The following is a 12,120-nucleotide window of genomic DNA, read 5'->3' on the forward strand; positions in this document are numbered from 1 at the left end:
GCTTTTGGGAAATAAATTCACTTTTAACTGGAATCCTGACATCTTTTGTTTCCAAGCAAAGGAGACGCCTACACGGAAAGGGAAGTTAGGTCGTTTGCCATTGGTTATTTCATTTGAACTTTGCCACTTAGATCGCCTACATTATATTTAAGGCCGTGGAGTAAGGAGAAGAAATTCTAGTTTCAACATTTACAAGCAGTTTGACCCAGGCCAACTCTCTTAACTTCCTTCATCCTATTTTATCTACAAAATGGAACTGATAAAATGTAGTTAAGCATGTCTCTGAAGACATAATTTTATAGAGCAACAGTGTTGAGTATTTCAAATCTGACTCCAAGTCACCAAGAAAAGACTAAATATTCAATGTATACCATTTCAGAGTAAAAGATAGTCAAGAACTGTCTAACAAACAGATTCAAAATCTCTACCAAAAAAAGAGAAAAGAATTAAAATTGAACGTTCCAATATGCTTCTGAAAAACTGCCCTCTGCAGAATTTAGGAAATTAACCTACATTGTTCTTAGTTTGCCAGGGCTGCTTTGACAAATACCTCAAAACTGGCTGGCTTAAGCAACAGGAATTACTGTCTCATAGTTTCGGAGGCTTCATGTCCAAAATCAAAGACTTGACAGGCCATACTTTCTTGTGGAGTCTGCAAAGTGCTGGTGCTGGCTAGCCAGAATCCTTCGGGTTCCTTGGCTTACATCTCTGCTTCTGTCACATGGCAGTTAGCCTTATTCTCTGACTTTCTGGCCTCTACTTCCCTATCTAATTTCCTTTGCTTAAAAAAGATTCCAGATATTTTGGATTAAGACTGACCCTCATTTGGTTTGGCTGCACTTTAACTAATAATAACATCTTCAAAGGTTGGATTTACAAATGGACTCACACCCACAGGAACATGGATTAAGACTTGACGTGGCTTTTGTGGGGTACATGATTCAATCCCCAACAGGGAGTTAAATGAAGTATTTTTTATTTAACTACTGGCATTTTCAAATTCTAAAAGATTTTAAACATGTGAGTTCGGGTATTACCTCTTATATAAGGAAAAATTATTGTGGAAAAACAATCTTCTCCTCCTTTTGTTTGTCTTGGAAGAACACTGTTTTAGTTCTTATTTGGGCCTCTGAATCTCCAACTAGGGAAAAGAGAGAATTCTTAAACTCAGATGTAAAACAGAAGAAAGTGACTTTCTGAAATAGGAAGGAGGAGAGAAAAAGGGTAAGTATATATATATGTGTGTGTACTTTTCTCCTTATATTTTCTTCTAAAATATTCTCTTAAGTCTTAATGCCCTGGTAAAATAAATTTGAAGTTTGAAATTACCTCCAGTATCAAGTAATAGATGATGTATTTGAGTGAAATTTGCAAACTTCCTTTTGTTCAGAAGCAGAACAGCTCTTCCCATGGAGACCACGTGGCTCAGCTGGAGCTGAGGGTGGCTCTAGCATCCCCTGGCTACTTTGTCAGTCTGCCTCTTATAATATTACCCCTCTGTCGACTGACTGCAGCTTTCTTTACTCCTTATAAGTCTCCATGCCTTTGCCTTCTTCCTCTCCTCTTTTTATTCTGGTGAGGCACTGTGTGTTTTGCCATTAGACTTTATTTATTTGGTAACATCAGGAAGTAAATTCTTACTGATAAGGGAATTCCAAGAACACTTTAAATGTTGACACTTTTTAAAATGTACTAGTGAAGAAAACCCTTGCAAAATGTGTCAATATTTCCATGTCTGTATTGACCAAATTTAAATTTTTCTTGAAAAGCAGTCAGCAGGAAATATAGTGTGGTGACCTAGAAGTTTACAGAGTTTTATAAAGTTCAATTTGCTTTTTAAATTATGATTTCAACAAAGATTTATTGAGCACCCCTTATCTTCCACACATTGTCCTGTGTCTTTTTACTTAACTCCTCCTGATTTACATAAATGTCTAGCACATAAAAAGCAAGGAATCCCATATTAAGTATATTTAAAATTTTTTCCCCAAGTTAGGAACAGAAGTTAAGAAAACAAATGCAGTTAAATATACTAAAATTCAACATATTTTGATAATATGTATTCTAGCTAACTTCACTTTCCATACAGATTAATACTCAGGTGTAAAACAGAGGAAAACGAAAAGGTGTCTGACCCTGATAAAATAATTGCAATAAGGAGCAAGAATATTGCTCTAATGAGATAAAAGGACAATACCCTGTATTCTCAAGAAAAGACAATATTTAGTTAAATTTAAACACACATGAGACTTTCTACTTATACTTGACACTCTTAATTTTGTGAAGAAGCAAACAGCAGAGGCTCCAGACCATGATGACAAGATGAGAGGCCAGTGTGCCTGGGAGGCTAAGCTGTGCAGAAAGTCCACCAATGGACTACAGCAAGAATCAACCAAAGCAGAACCATCAATGCCATTGGTAAAGACTCCTTTCTAATATGTACTTTGTGAAATTGCAGAGAGCAACGGAAAATTCTTCAAAAGTATTATTAAATCAGTTAGAAAATAATATTGATCACCAACTATAGAAGGGGTGCTGCATATACCAAGGACCCATTTGAAAAGAGCAGGTTGGGGGAATAGAAAGTAAATCTACTTCAGTTTTACATGACTGGGGAACAGTATGGTTAAATGATGAGGCTAAGAGAGTAAGGAGGAGTCAGATCCAAAGGGCCTTGAAAGCCGTATTGCAGGAGGGTAATTGGCAGCCATTGAAGGCTTAAGCAGAGGAATAACAGCCTCAGTCTTGTGTTTTGGAAAAAAGGACTGGCAGTAGTGTGAGAGTGAAAAGGAGGCATGAGCCTAGAGGAGGCCAGAAGGAAATTTCAAAAGGTAATTCAGACAGTGAGGTCAATGGCTTAAACCAGGTTGCTAGTTTTGGGAATGGAGAAAATTGAACAGGTTGCAGAGACACCTGGAGGTTGAAGCTTAGCAACTTGATGGTCAACTGAATGTGGGGGAAGGATTTGAGAATGGGTCAAGAACAATGCTTTGGTGCTAGGCCCTAGGATGATGGTGCTATCCTTGGATGGGGCAGCAAAGGAAGCAGCCTTGGGGGAGACACAGGCGGTGAATAATGAGACACATTCAGGTAAGGGGCGTTCACATAAGGATGCCCAGGAATTGGTGGTGGCATGTGAGGGCTTGGGAGCTCGCTGGTGGGGAGGTTTAGGCTGGTGGTGAATAGGTAAAAGCTTTAGAATTTGAAACACCTCAGTGCAAGCTGCACTACATCAGATCTAGGTTTGCCTTTCTCACTTTATTGCTGTTATGAAACTGCACAGGAAGCATTCACAATTCCTGCTTCTGTTTCTGAAATGGCTGGAGCTGCATTTTCTTGGTGTATTGATTGGCATATTTGATTTGCAGCGTCTGCCTCCTGTGTGGGACTTGCTAAAGCAGATCAGAAATGTCTAAATATGTCTGGAACATGTGGAAATTGACATCTAAGGCTGAAATTTAACCTGTTGTTTAATAATCTTTTAACTAGTCACTGTCTATATGGTGTTCATATTTTGCATGTTATTGAAAGGCTATTTTTAGGGACTCAGAATTTCTCATATATTTTTTTCCTTTAGTTGAGAAATATGTTGCTTCTGGCTAGAAGCTATATAATTGAATTCACAGAAATAATTTTGTGATGAAATTAATAAAGAATCTTAATGTTCTCTAGGCAATTGTGTGCTGCCAATGTGCTAAATCTTTGTCCGTTAACTTATTAGATTATTGTTTTATGAATCTTCTGCAGGACTATATCCAAATTGAATGTTTTGCCAATATTAATCCCCTACTGGTGGTTCTAACAAAGAGTTCTCTTTCAGGGACAAGTCTTTTTCCTAGGGGAAGTAAATAGAGTCAGTGATTTACTGATAAAGCCACCCAGTATATACATCATCTCTGTCCCATATATCAATGTCACCGACAACAGCTTGCTTTACTAAGTGATTCTGCAGTGTCTTCTCAAAGACTATTTTGTTTAGTAATTAGATCAAAGTGCCAACATGAATACTTTTTAGCATAGTTTAAATTGTTTTTATCTTTACTAGCACAATTAGTTCTGAGACATTTTATGGGATGGTTTCCACTGCTGAAATTTTATCCCACCATATTGGTCTACTTACAAAAATGTTACTTTATGCATCACTCATGTGCACTTGAGCACAGATTATTTGCTACACCCTTCGTACTTAAGACTGAAATTGTATTCCTGTTACCAATTAGGAGAATTCTCATATTTGCAGATCTTCCTAACTGACCCGTTTTTAATTTGGTGTTAATTACCTAAATGATTTGGGAGACAGAACTGCCTTTCTGCTTCATGCTATTAAATGGCATTAAATATTTCCTCCAAACCTTTGAAAATAGACTGTGAAACTAATGAGGGATAGCATTGTGAAAATTTACATGGGAGTGAGTAGAAAACTGTAAAGGAAAGCAGTCCCTTTGATGATGACTGATGGATAATGACAGCTTTCCTGTTTGGTTTAAAAAAGGAGGTTTTACTGAGTGGGTAGTTCAATTTAACATCTTTGTAAGTTGGTCCTGAAATGACTTCAGGAGGACAATTGGAAGGACACAGAGTTTTTTTTTAATAAAACATTTTTTAAAGAAAAGTTTTAAAAAATGATATTTTATAAACAAGTTATTGGTTTTCTTCTTGCATTTCTGATGCCGGCATTTTAGCGAGTTCCATTTTAAATGGTTTCTCTGTAGAAGTGTGTTGTGCTATGTACATAATCTTTTGTAAGGAATTCTACTTGCAGCATATTTTTCTTCAAAGGCTTTGCATTTCTGCATAAAAAGCTTATTAATTATTTGTAGCTGCTTGTCATCGTGTTCTGATAATAGAAGGCTGGTCAAGGATAATAATTACCACTTCACCTTTTTGGATCATATATATCCACTATTCCTAGTGCAATATTACCCAAAGCATCTCTCCTCTCCCTGTACACAGGACCAAAAGTGCAGGCACATCATTTATTGATAAGACAAAAAGAATGTAATGAAATTATCAATGTTCTTGAATTAATTATGAACATGATTAAGAAAGCTAAAATCTCAGGAGCCAGGATCTCATTACCCATTCAGTCTTAGGGATTGCTTTCATTCAGCTAGGCAAAAAGGCTTTGAGCAGCCCCACAATTGCCTTTCTCTCATTTATTTGTACTAGAATTAAGGTTTATTTGTTTTCTGTTCTCTTCTTCTGCAGATTGTTTCTCTCTCTTTATCCATTTAACAAACTGTCCCCTCCTGTATCTCAGAAGGATGCACCTATAGGGCCTGCATCCCTGTCTGCAGTCTACATGCCTTCTTCTTCTGAGTGCATTTCTCTCAACTCATTTTGCTGGAGCTCCTAAATATCTCTCAAGGTAAGTCTGAGAATGTAGCCAAAAAGTTCTTTCAGATTTATGTCTGCAGCTATACAACAGCTCTGTCTGAATCCCATTCAGCTAGGAGTCTTAATGACATCATTAGTACACTGCCTGTACTGGGCTAGATTTTACTTGGAGCCTTCACTGTATTATTACTTATCTTCCTTTCCGTGTGAACGTATAAGTACTTGTTTAGGGTGGGGGGAAATGAGTCAAAACAAAGAGGGGTGTACATTTTTTTTAGTTCAAAGCAGATTTCCAAGAGTAGTATTAACTATAAGCAAAATGTAAATCCCTTTAAAATTTATAGTTGGTGTACAAATACTTTGAGAGCTCTGGAATACTTATCCCCTCTTCCTCACTATTACAATTGAAGTGAGAAGGATGGCTGAAATGTAGTATCAGACTTAGATTTATTTTTTAAATCCCCAAGTGTTCCCTTTGTAAAGGTCTTCTGAGTTTCTGGTATTGTAATGTCCAAAGAAGAGGAATATTGAACTGGTATCTGTTATAAAATGCCTTGGAATTGTCTTAATAGCATCTTGACTGAAGGATCTTTTTTTTTTTTTTTTTTTTGTATACTTAACCAAGGGTACTTTGGCAGCAAACTTTTCTGAAATCTGATAATAGGTCATTTATAAACAAGGTCAATGGTAAAGCAGGTAAAGCGCTGCCAGCAGGCGTTTACAGAGGCATACAGAGGAATTACAAAGACCACACAGTGGAATGTTATTTTGATTTAAATATATTAATATCAGACTCATATTCTTCAGTGAGAGAATTAACTATTGCACAGACAAGGTGGGGGAAAAAGCTGCAGTTTTAGACCATTGCATAAATATAGTGTAGGTGACACTAAATTCATTGATCCTGGTTTTCTTTAAAGTGGTGTTTCGATAAGATTGCTAAAATATCCATGATTCTGATTGCACAAAATCATTGAAAAACTAAAGCACGTTGCAGCGATAAATGACAAAGTGATTTAATTATGGAACACAAATGTAAAAATGCCATTCTCTCAAATCTTAGAAACAATCTGGAAATTTGAAAATGTGTTAGAAAATGTAAGTAAATAACACAAAGAGGGAAGGCTGTTTGCTTCTATAAACCCAGAGCCCTTGGATACAATATTTAGATAATTCTGTTGTTACATTAAAAATGTTTGTTACATATTAGCTCAATATCCAAGACATTAAAAATATATAAAAAGTATTATCTGGCTCATGAACATACTATCTTTTAATTTGGGGGCACATTAAATATTTTAGCCTTTGCATCTTTCTGCTGCATTTTTGAGTGCTGCTAATTTACTAAGTAAATGGCTATTGGTGCTTACTAAAATTACCGTTGCTATGCATTTTTGCTTAGTTCTTATGTTAACTAAATCCATCTAGATAGGTGATTGAATTTGAAAGTGTTAAAGATGCAAAATGATACTGAATCCTGCTTTCAGATATCAAACAAGAGAAGCAGTAAAAATAATTTTTTTATTTTATGAACACAGAATGCCTGGAATAAAAGAGTGTTTCTTAGGTAGAAGCACCTTATACTTTATCTCATTCTAGGAAATGGAAATATCTCTGAATTTCTTTTGATATTTATTTCATATCTTATCAAAAAGGGGAAAATGAATCATAAAATACCCTGCATACCGTTTCCACATGAAAGGAATGAACAGAAGTCCCGTGAGGCTCTCTCCAGGGGAGGCCCATTACTGTAGATCTCTAGGTGGTCGCCTGTGCTTCAGCAACTGGACACCTCCAGGTGAAACAGTCTGGAGATGGAAAAAGATAGAAATAGCAAAGGCAGAAATGGAGAAGAAGGGAAGTACATTTCTAGCAGAAAAGTTGGTAAAGAATACTTTTATTTAGTTTGCTGGTGCCTAATTATCAATACATTTCTAAAAAAAAAAGAACCAAAATATAAAAAACCACTGTCAATTTTATTATATTATTAGCTAGATGCAGCTAATACTGGAGCCTTTAATAAACTTTTAAAAAGTTGCATTAGTGAAAAGTGCTTAAATGCTGATCTTGGAAAATTGAAAGCATGAGCCTGTTTTTACAAAGGACGTGTCAGCAACATTGTGGTTTATATATTTTTACTAGTTTCTATTGCAAAAAAAGTGAAATGACAATTCTGTGTGCCATCATTAACTTCTTGGAGTTCACAGAGTTCGAAAGCTAACAATTAAGTATCAGTGGAGAAGTTTGAATATTTATTCCAGTTTTAAAGGCAGAATTATGTGAGAAAAAATAGAATGGCATCCAAAACCATGCATAGTTGATATCAGAGTTGATTTTTTTCCCTGCATATATCTGACATTGACACTTTACACTCCTAATACTGAATGAAAAGGAGAATGTATTCAAATGTAGTTGATATGGAAATAAAACACCAACCAAAAGTCAATAAAGGAATCTTAAATATTTAATACATGACTACTGTTTTGTTCATAGTTTGAATTAGTTCTGAAATTCAGGAAGTGCTAAAATCTCATATGTGTGTGGAGTTATGTTCACAAAGACTTCTATTTAAAAACATCAAGGTGTACTAGAAGAAAAAAACACTAGCAGGTGTTAGGGGGTTTCATTTCTGTCAATATCTGGTTGTGACCTTGGATTAGTTATTGAACCTCTCATGGTCTCTGTTTTCTGTGGGTAAAATTAGTGGGGTGGAAAGAAATATGAGTCCTCTTCATATTCTAAAATCTTTTATTTTACATCTCTCTGTGTATGTGTTTCATTGTTAAGTAAGACTGAAATCTATCTTTAGCATTTATTTATCCAAGTTTTAGGAAACTACTTTTCATTAGAGAACATACGGATTCTAACATTGTATGCCTGTGCCTTACCAGCACTTTAAAATCTGAGGTTCCTGCTAACTTAATTCCAGAAACGCAGGGCTTCCTTTGCTCTTACACATTCCTCCATCTACATTTGTTCTGATCGGTGCCTACGAACAGTGGGATTTGCTTCCCGGCAAGTACGTCTTTAACAAAATTCCTCGAGTGTAGAAAGAGAGTTGTTTCATCTTTCCATTTCTCACAGCAAGTTGTTGGGTCTTAGCAAATTGCTAATAGGCTCATTAAGCTCCTGCTATGTATGTACATCTACCAAGTGCACACGGAACTGATAATTATAGCTACAATTAGATTCCAATTTTTGGTCAGTAGCCTAAATTCTGCACTCTTTCACAGCAGTGAGATTTTAATAAGACGCTTAGTTTAGTGGACAGAACGTGGGGTTTTGCAGTTTGTTTCTTCCTTAGGAGGTTCAGAGCACACAGTAATTGGGGAGAGTTTGAGGTTCCTTTCTGCGGGGGGACAGGGCTGTGCTGAATGGGTTAATGAAAACTACCTGCTTGAGATTGATTTGAATCAGTAATGGATCATCTCATAAAGCTGCTGTTACCAGATATTACCCTGCTATCTCTGTCCTCTGATAGCACAGATCAGAAGTGCTTACCGCAGAGGAGGTTCCTAGAGGACAGATATTGTTTCCTGTACCTCAGGGAGTAAAAAGCTATACTGCTAGATCAGTGACTTTTCCTAACAGCAAGTAAATTCAGGCCTTATCAAGTTACAGCACAAACTGCACTCATGTTTTATTATTCTCATTAGAGATTTAAGGACTAATTCCAGTTGTTAGCGCTTAGCAGTTTAATGTTTTCCATAGATAAGAATTAAGATTCTTCTGGGGGATTTTTTTATTTGCTAAAGCTTGCAAAATATAATGCAGTGATGCACTTACTGTGATGTAATGTGGTAGATTTTCTAAATGCCCTGAATGTTTTCAAGGCATACATTTTAAAAATTTAAATCTAATGACTGAATTTTTCCAATTTGGACATGTACTCATTTTCACTGAAACATGACTTTCTTTGTCTGGGAACTCAAAACAGCTTTCCTTTTAGAAATATGATGAAAGGGGATGTACTTGGTGCTTTCATAGCTTGTCTTTACTGTGGTGTATTTTCTGAAAGTAAATTCACTTAATCGAGTCTAAATATAATGTCTAATTCAGAAGGAAACCTTAAGCAAGACCTATTTTGTAAGTAAACTTGGCTTTAAATTGTTTCCTTGAAGTGAAGCTCACATTCCTTCCCCAACAGGTGGGGAAAAGCTGTGAATGTCAAGTTTCTTCTACCTCTGTTTTCAACGAGATTACAAAGTTTGGATTTAATAAAAATCCAGGCATTTTGTTAGCTTGGATACTAAAATCGTGTCGTTTTAGTGACTTTTAGGACATGTGAGTCTGCTGTTTCCCAGAATTATGTTTCTGAAGGAAAAGTAATCATATTTGAATAAGGAATTTTAACCTAAGTTACAAATGGTTTAACATTACTCTTGGAATTAAGGTTCAATGTTTATAACGTATTTGTGTTTACCTTTGATTTATTCTTTTTGTGTGCGATCTCTAGTGTGAAAACCTTATCTCTCCCACCCCATTTTCTCCTGGGTTTATCTTCAGATCTTTCTTTACATGTGATCTATGCATGGTAATTTCAGGGATGGCTGAATTTCTATAGTATAAATCACATATAGTACATTTGTCAGACTTTGGGCTCATTTAGAAGAAAACATGCTACATATTAATAAAAGTTGTTATTATTCAGAGGTATTTGTTGACTGACACTTTGACAGCTATTCTTGGAAAAACATTTTCCTGAGGTAAAAATGATTCTAGCAGGAATGCTAAAAGAACGGACTGCTTTATAGCAAGCCGTTAAGGAATCCTGAATGTGCCTACTAGGTAGGATTAATGATAAAGATGGCAGCTATCATTTATTTATTAAATAGATACTATGACAAATGTGTTAGTTAAATACATTATCTTATACATCATTTGTTTTCCCAAAAAAATCTCAACATGTTAAATTTACCTTTTTAATTTTTTAATACAGGAGAACTATTCTAGTTAATTTTTTAATTATTTCTGGCTTTGCAGGCTTTGTGCTTGTTTATGCCCCAGATTGTTTTTCCCTTTTAGCCATTGACACTCTATCTGCCAGAAAAAATTAACATGCTTGTTCCAGTTACGTTACTGGGTGCAATCCTCCCTTCTACAGGAAATAAATTTATTATGAAGAACTCCCAGTAGAAGCCTTGGAAAACTTACACAGAGCTGTGCTGTGTCCAAAATGCTGTTCAGTAGGTTTTTCAAAGCGCCCAGGTAACAGCTGGTGCAGGCCATGTGCCAGCTCTGACAGCCCATATGCTCTCTTTAGTGCAGTAATTATCTCAACACAAAACTCTGATAGCCTAGTCTACTGGGTCCAGTTTCCCTAGGTTAAATTGACTCAGTGGCTTTGTTAGTAAGTTCCTTTGGCACAGTAAGAACTTCATCAAGAGTTTAAGTATTGGGATAGGCTTCGAAGACCAATACGACTGCTCCTTTCAAGACAGGTGGCTTATTAACCCTCAGAGATTCTAGGTGGCAGTTTGTTAGGCTGTCACCCAGCAGCAGCACTCCAGTTTAAGGTCTGTCATTGTTTCTACTAGATATCAGGTTTTGGGGTGGTAGTTAGCTTGTTTGTTTTGGTAATAGGCTAAGAGTTTAAATTTTTGTACTTCATTTCATGAGCAGGAACATGGCTTTCTTCCATATTTCAGTGGTTGTGTAGGGGTGGAGGGGTTGGAGTGAGGAATTGTAGAGTAGGAGAAGCAACAAAGAAAAGTGAATTTGGTCAAAATGGGTATAGGCTTTCTTACTCACAGCATCGCAGAGAAAATATTTTCCACTTTTTATGTCCCTTTGCCCTCTGAGATGTTAATATCTCCTCTGTGTGTGCAAAATTCATGTATTGGAGGCATGGCCTCCTTATTTAGATCCCTCCATCTCTCCCTTCCTCCCTTTTTCTTTTCTTCTTCTTCTTTTTTTATTCCCTTCCTTTTTTCTGAGAAAGGCAAACATCCAAAGGATCAGTTACAATAAAACTAAAGATGCAAATCTGCAGTTATAGAACAAAGCTTACCGTAAATTCAGTAGTGATGTTCTTGAAAAATGTTGCCTGGAATTGCAGAATTTGGCCACAGATGTTTGAAATTGAACTAAGGCTATATGGTGTTATAATTTCAGCTTCTTTTCTATCTTATGTTCTCAGGAAACGTAGCACAAACCTTGAGTAAAAACTGTGCCCCACATGTCATGATCATTACCGGGCACAAGTTTAAGCCTCACTTCTGATCTACTCTAGATGACACCAGCCTCACATTCTTAGCCAGAAGCTTGAGCCACTATATCTGTTGGCCAAGATCAACCTTCTCTTGTCTGGTTGGACAAGACCATCAACCAAGATTGTCTACTAAGATTGCAGGAGCAACCCAAAGGGCTGTTTCTCCAATGGACCCTTTGCGGGGGCTAATTTCAGATGTCCCTGAGAGAAGGGATGGTTTTCTGCCCCATTTTAATCACTAAGTGATATATAGTAATAAATTGCTGCTATTTTTCCTAAAGATGAAAGAAAAAAGAATAAGCGTTGGCTACTTTGTCAATATAGCTTTCCTCTCTTGTGTTGAAGTGGTATTCTGAGGTGGACAGGAATGTATCAAAATAAATGGACTGTAGATTCCAAGAGGGAGTGGATCACACCTTATAATTCTATGTGCTGCCCATAGACCCATAAATTCCTGATCATCTGATTTCTGTCATTTTTTACCCCATACAGGCTCATCTGGTTCTGGGTAGATCTTGACTTTCTTCTTCACTACTATAAGTTCAGAGGGTAGAGTGGTGCCTGACACGTAG

General features: G+C 36.5%; 3 long non-coding RNA genes across 4 annotated transcripts in view; 2 read left to right on the forward strand and 1 right to left on the reverse strand.

Annotated features, from left to right (window-relative positions):
- The window catches only part of LOC143679419 (uncharacterized), a 106,567-nt gene that overhangs the window by 21,417 nt on the left and 73,030 nt on the right, over positions 1 to 12,120 (forward strand). The window lies entirely within an intron of this gene.
- The window catches only part of LOC143679416 (uncharacterized), a 57,402-nt gene continuing 46,276 nt past the window's right edge, over positions 995 to 12,120 (reverse strand). For both annotated transcript variants that reach the window (XR_013173733.1, XR_013173735.1), the window contains 2 exons: positions 7,024 to 7,145; positions 995 to 1,141 (listed from right to left, as the gene is read on the reverse strand). This is a non-coding gene — a long non-coding RNA (uncharacterized LOC143679416). The remainder of the gene's footprint in view (positions 1,142 to 7,023; positions 7,146 to 12,120) is intronic.
- On the forward strand, positions 1,058 to 5,362 carry LOC143679417 (uncharacterized). The gene is made up of 3 exons (XR_013173736.1): positions 1,058 to 1,224; positions 2,287 to 2,418; positions 5,209 to 5,362. It is a non-coding gene; the product is annotated as an uncharacterized LOC143679417 (long non-coding RNA).

This window comes from Tamandua tetradactyla, chromosome 4 (assembly GCF_023851605.1).
Source record: "Tamandua tetradactyla isolate mTamTet1 chromosome 4, mTamTet1.pri, whole genome shotgun sequence".
Taxonomy (NCBI): domain Eukaryota; kingdom Metazoa; phylum Chordata; class Mammalia; order Pilosa; family Myrmecophagidae; genus Tamandua; species Tamandua tetradactyla.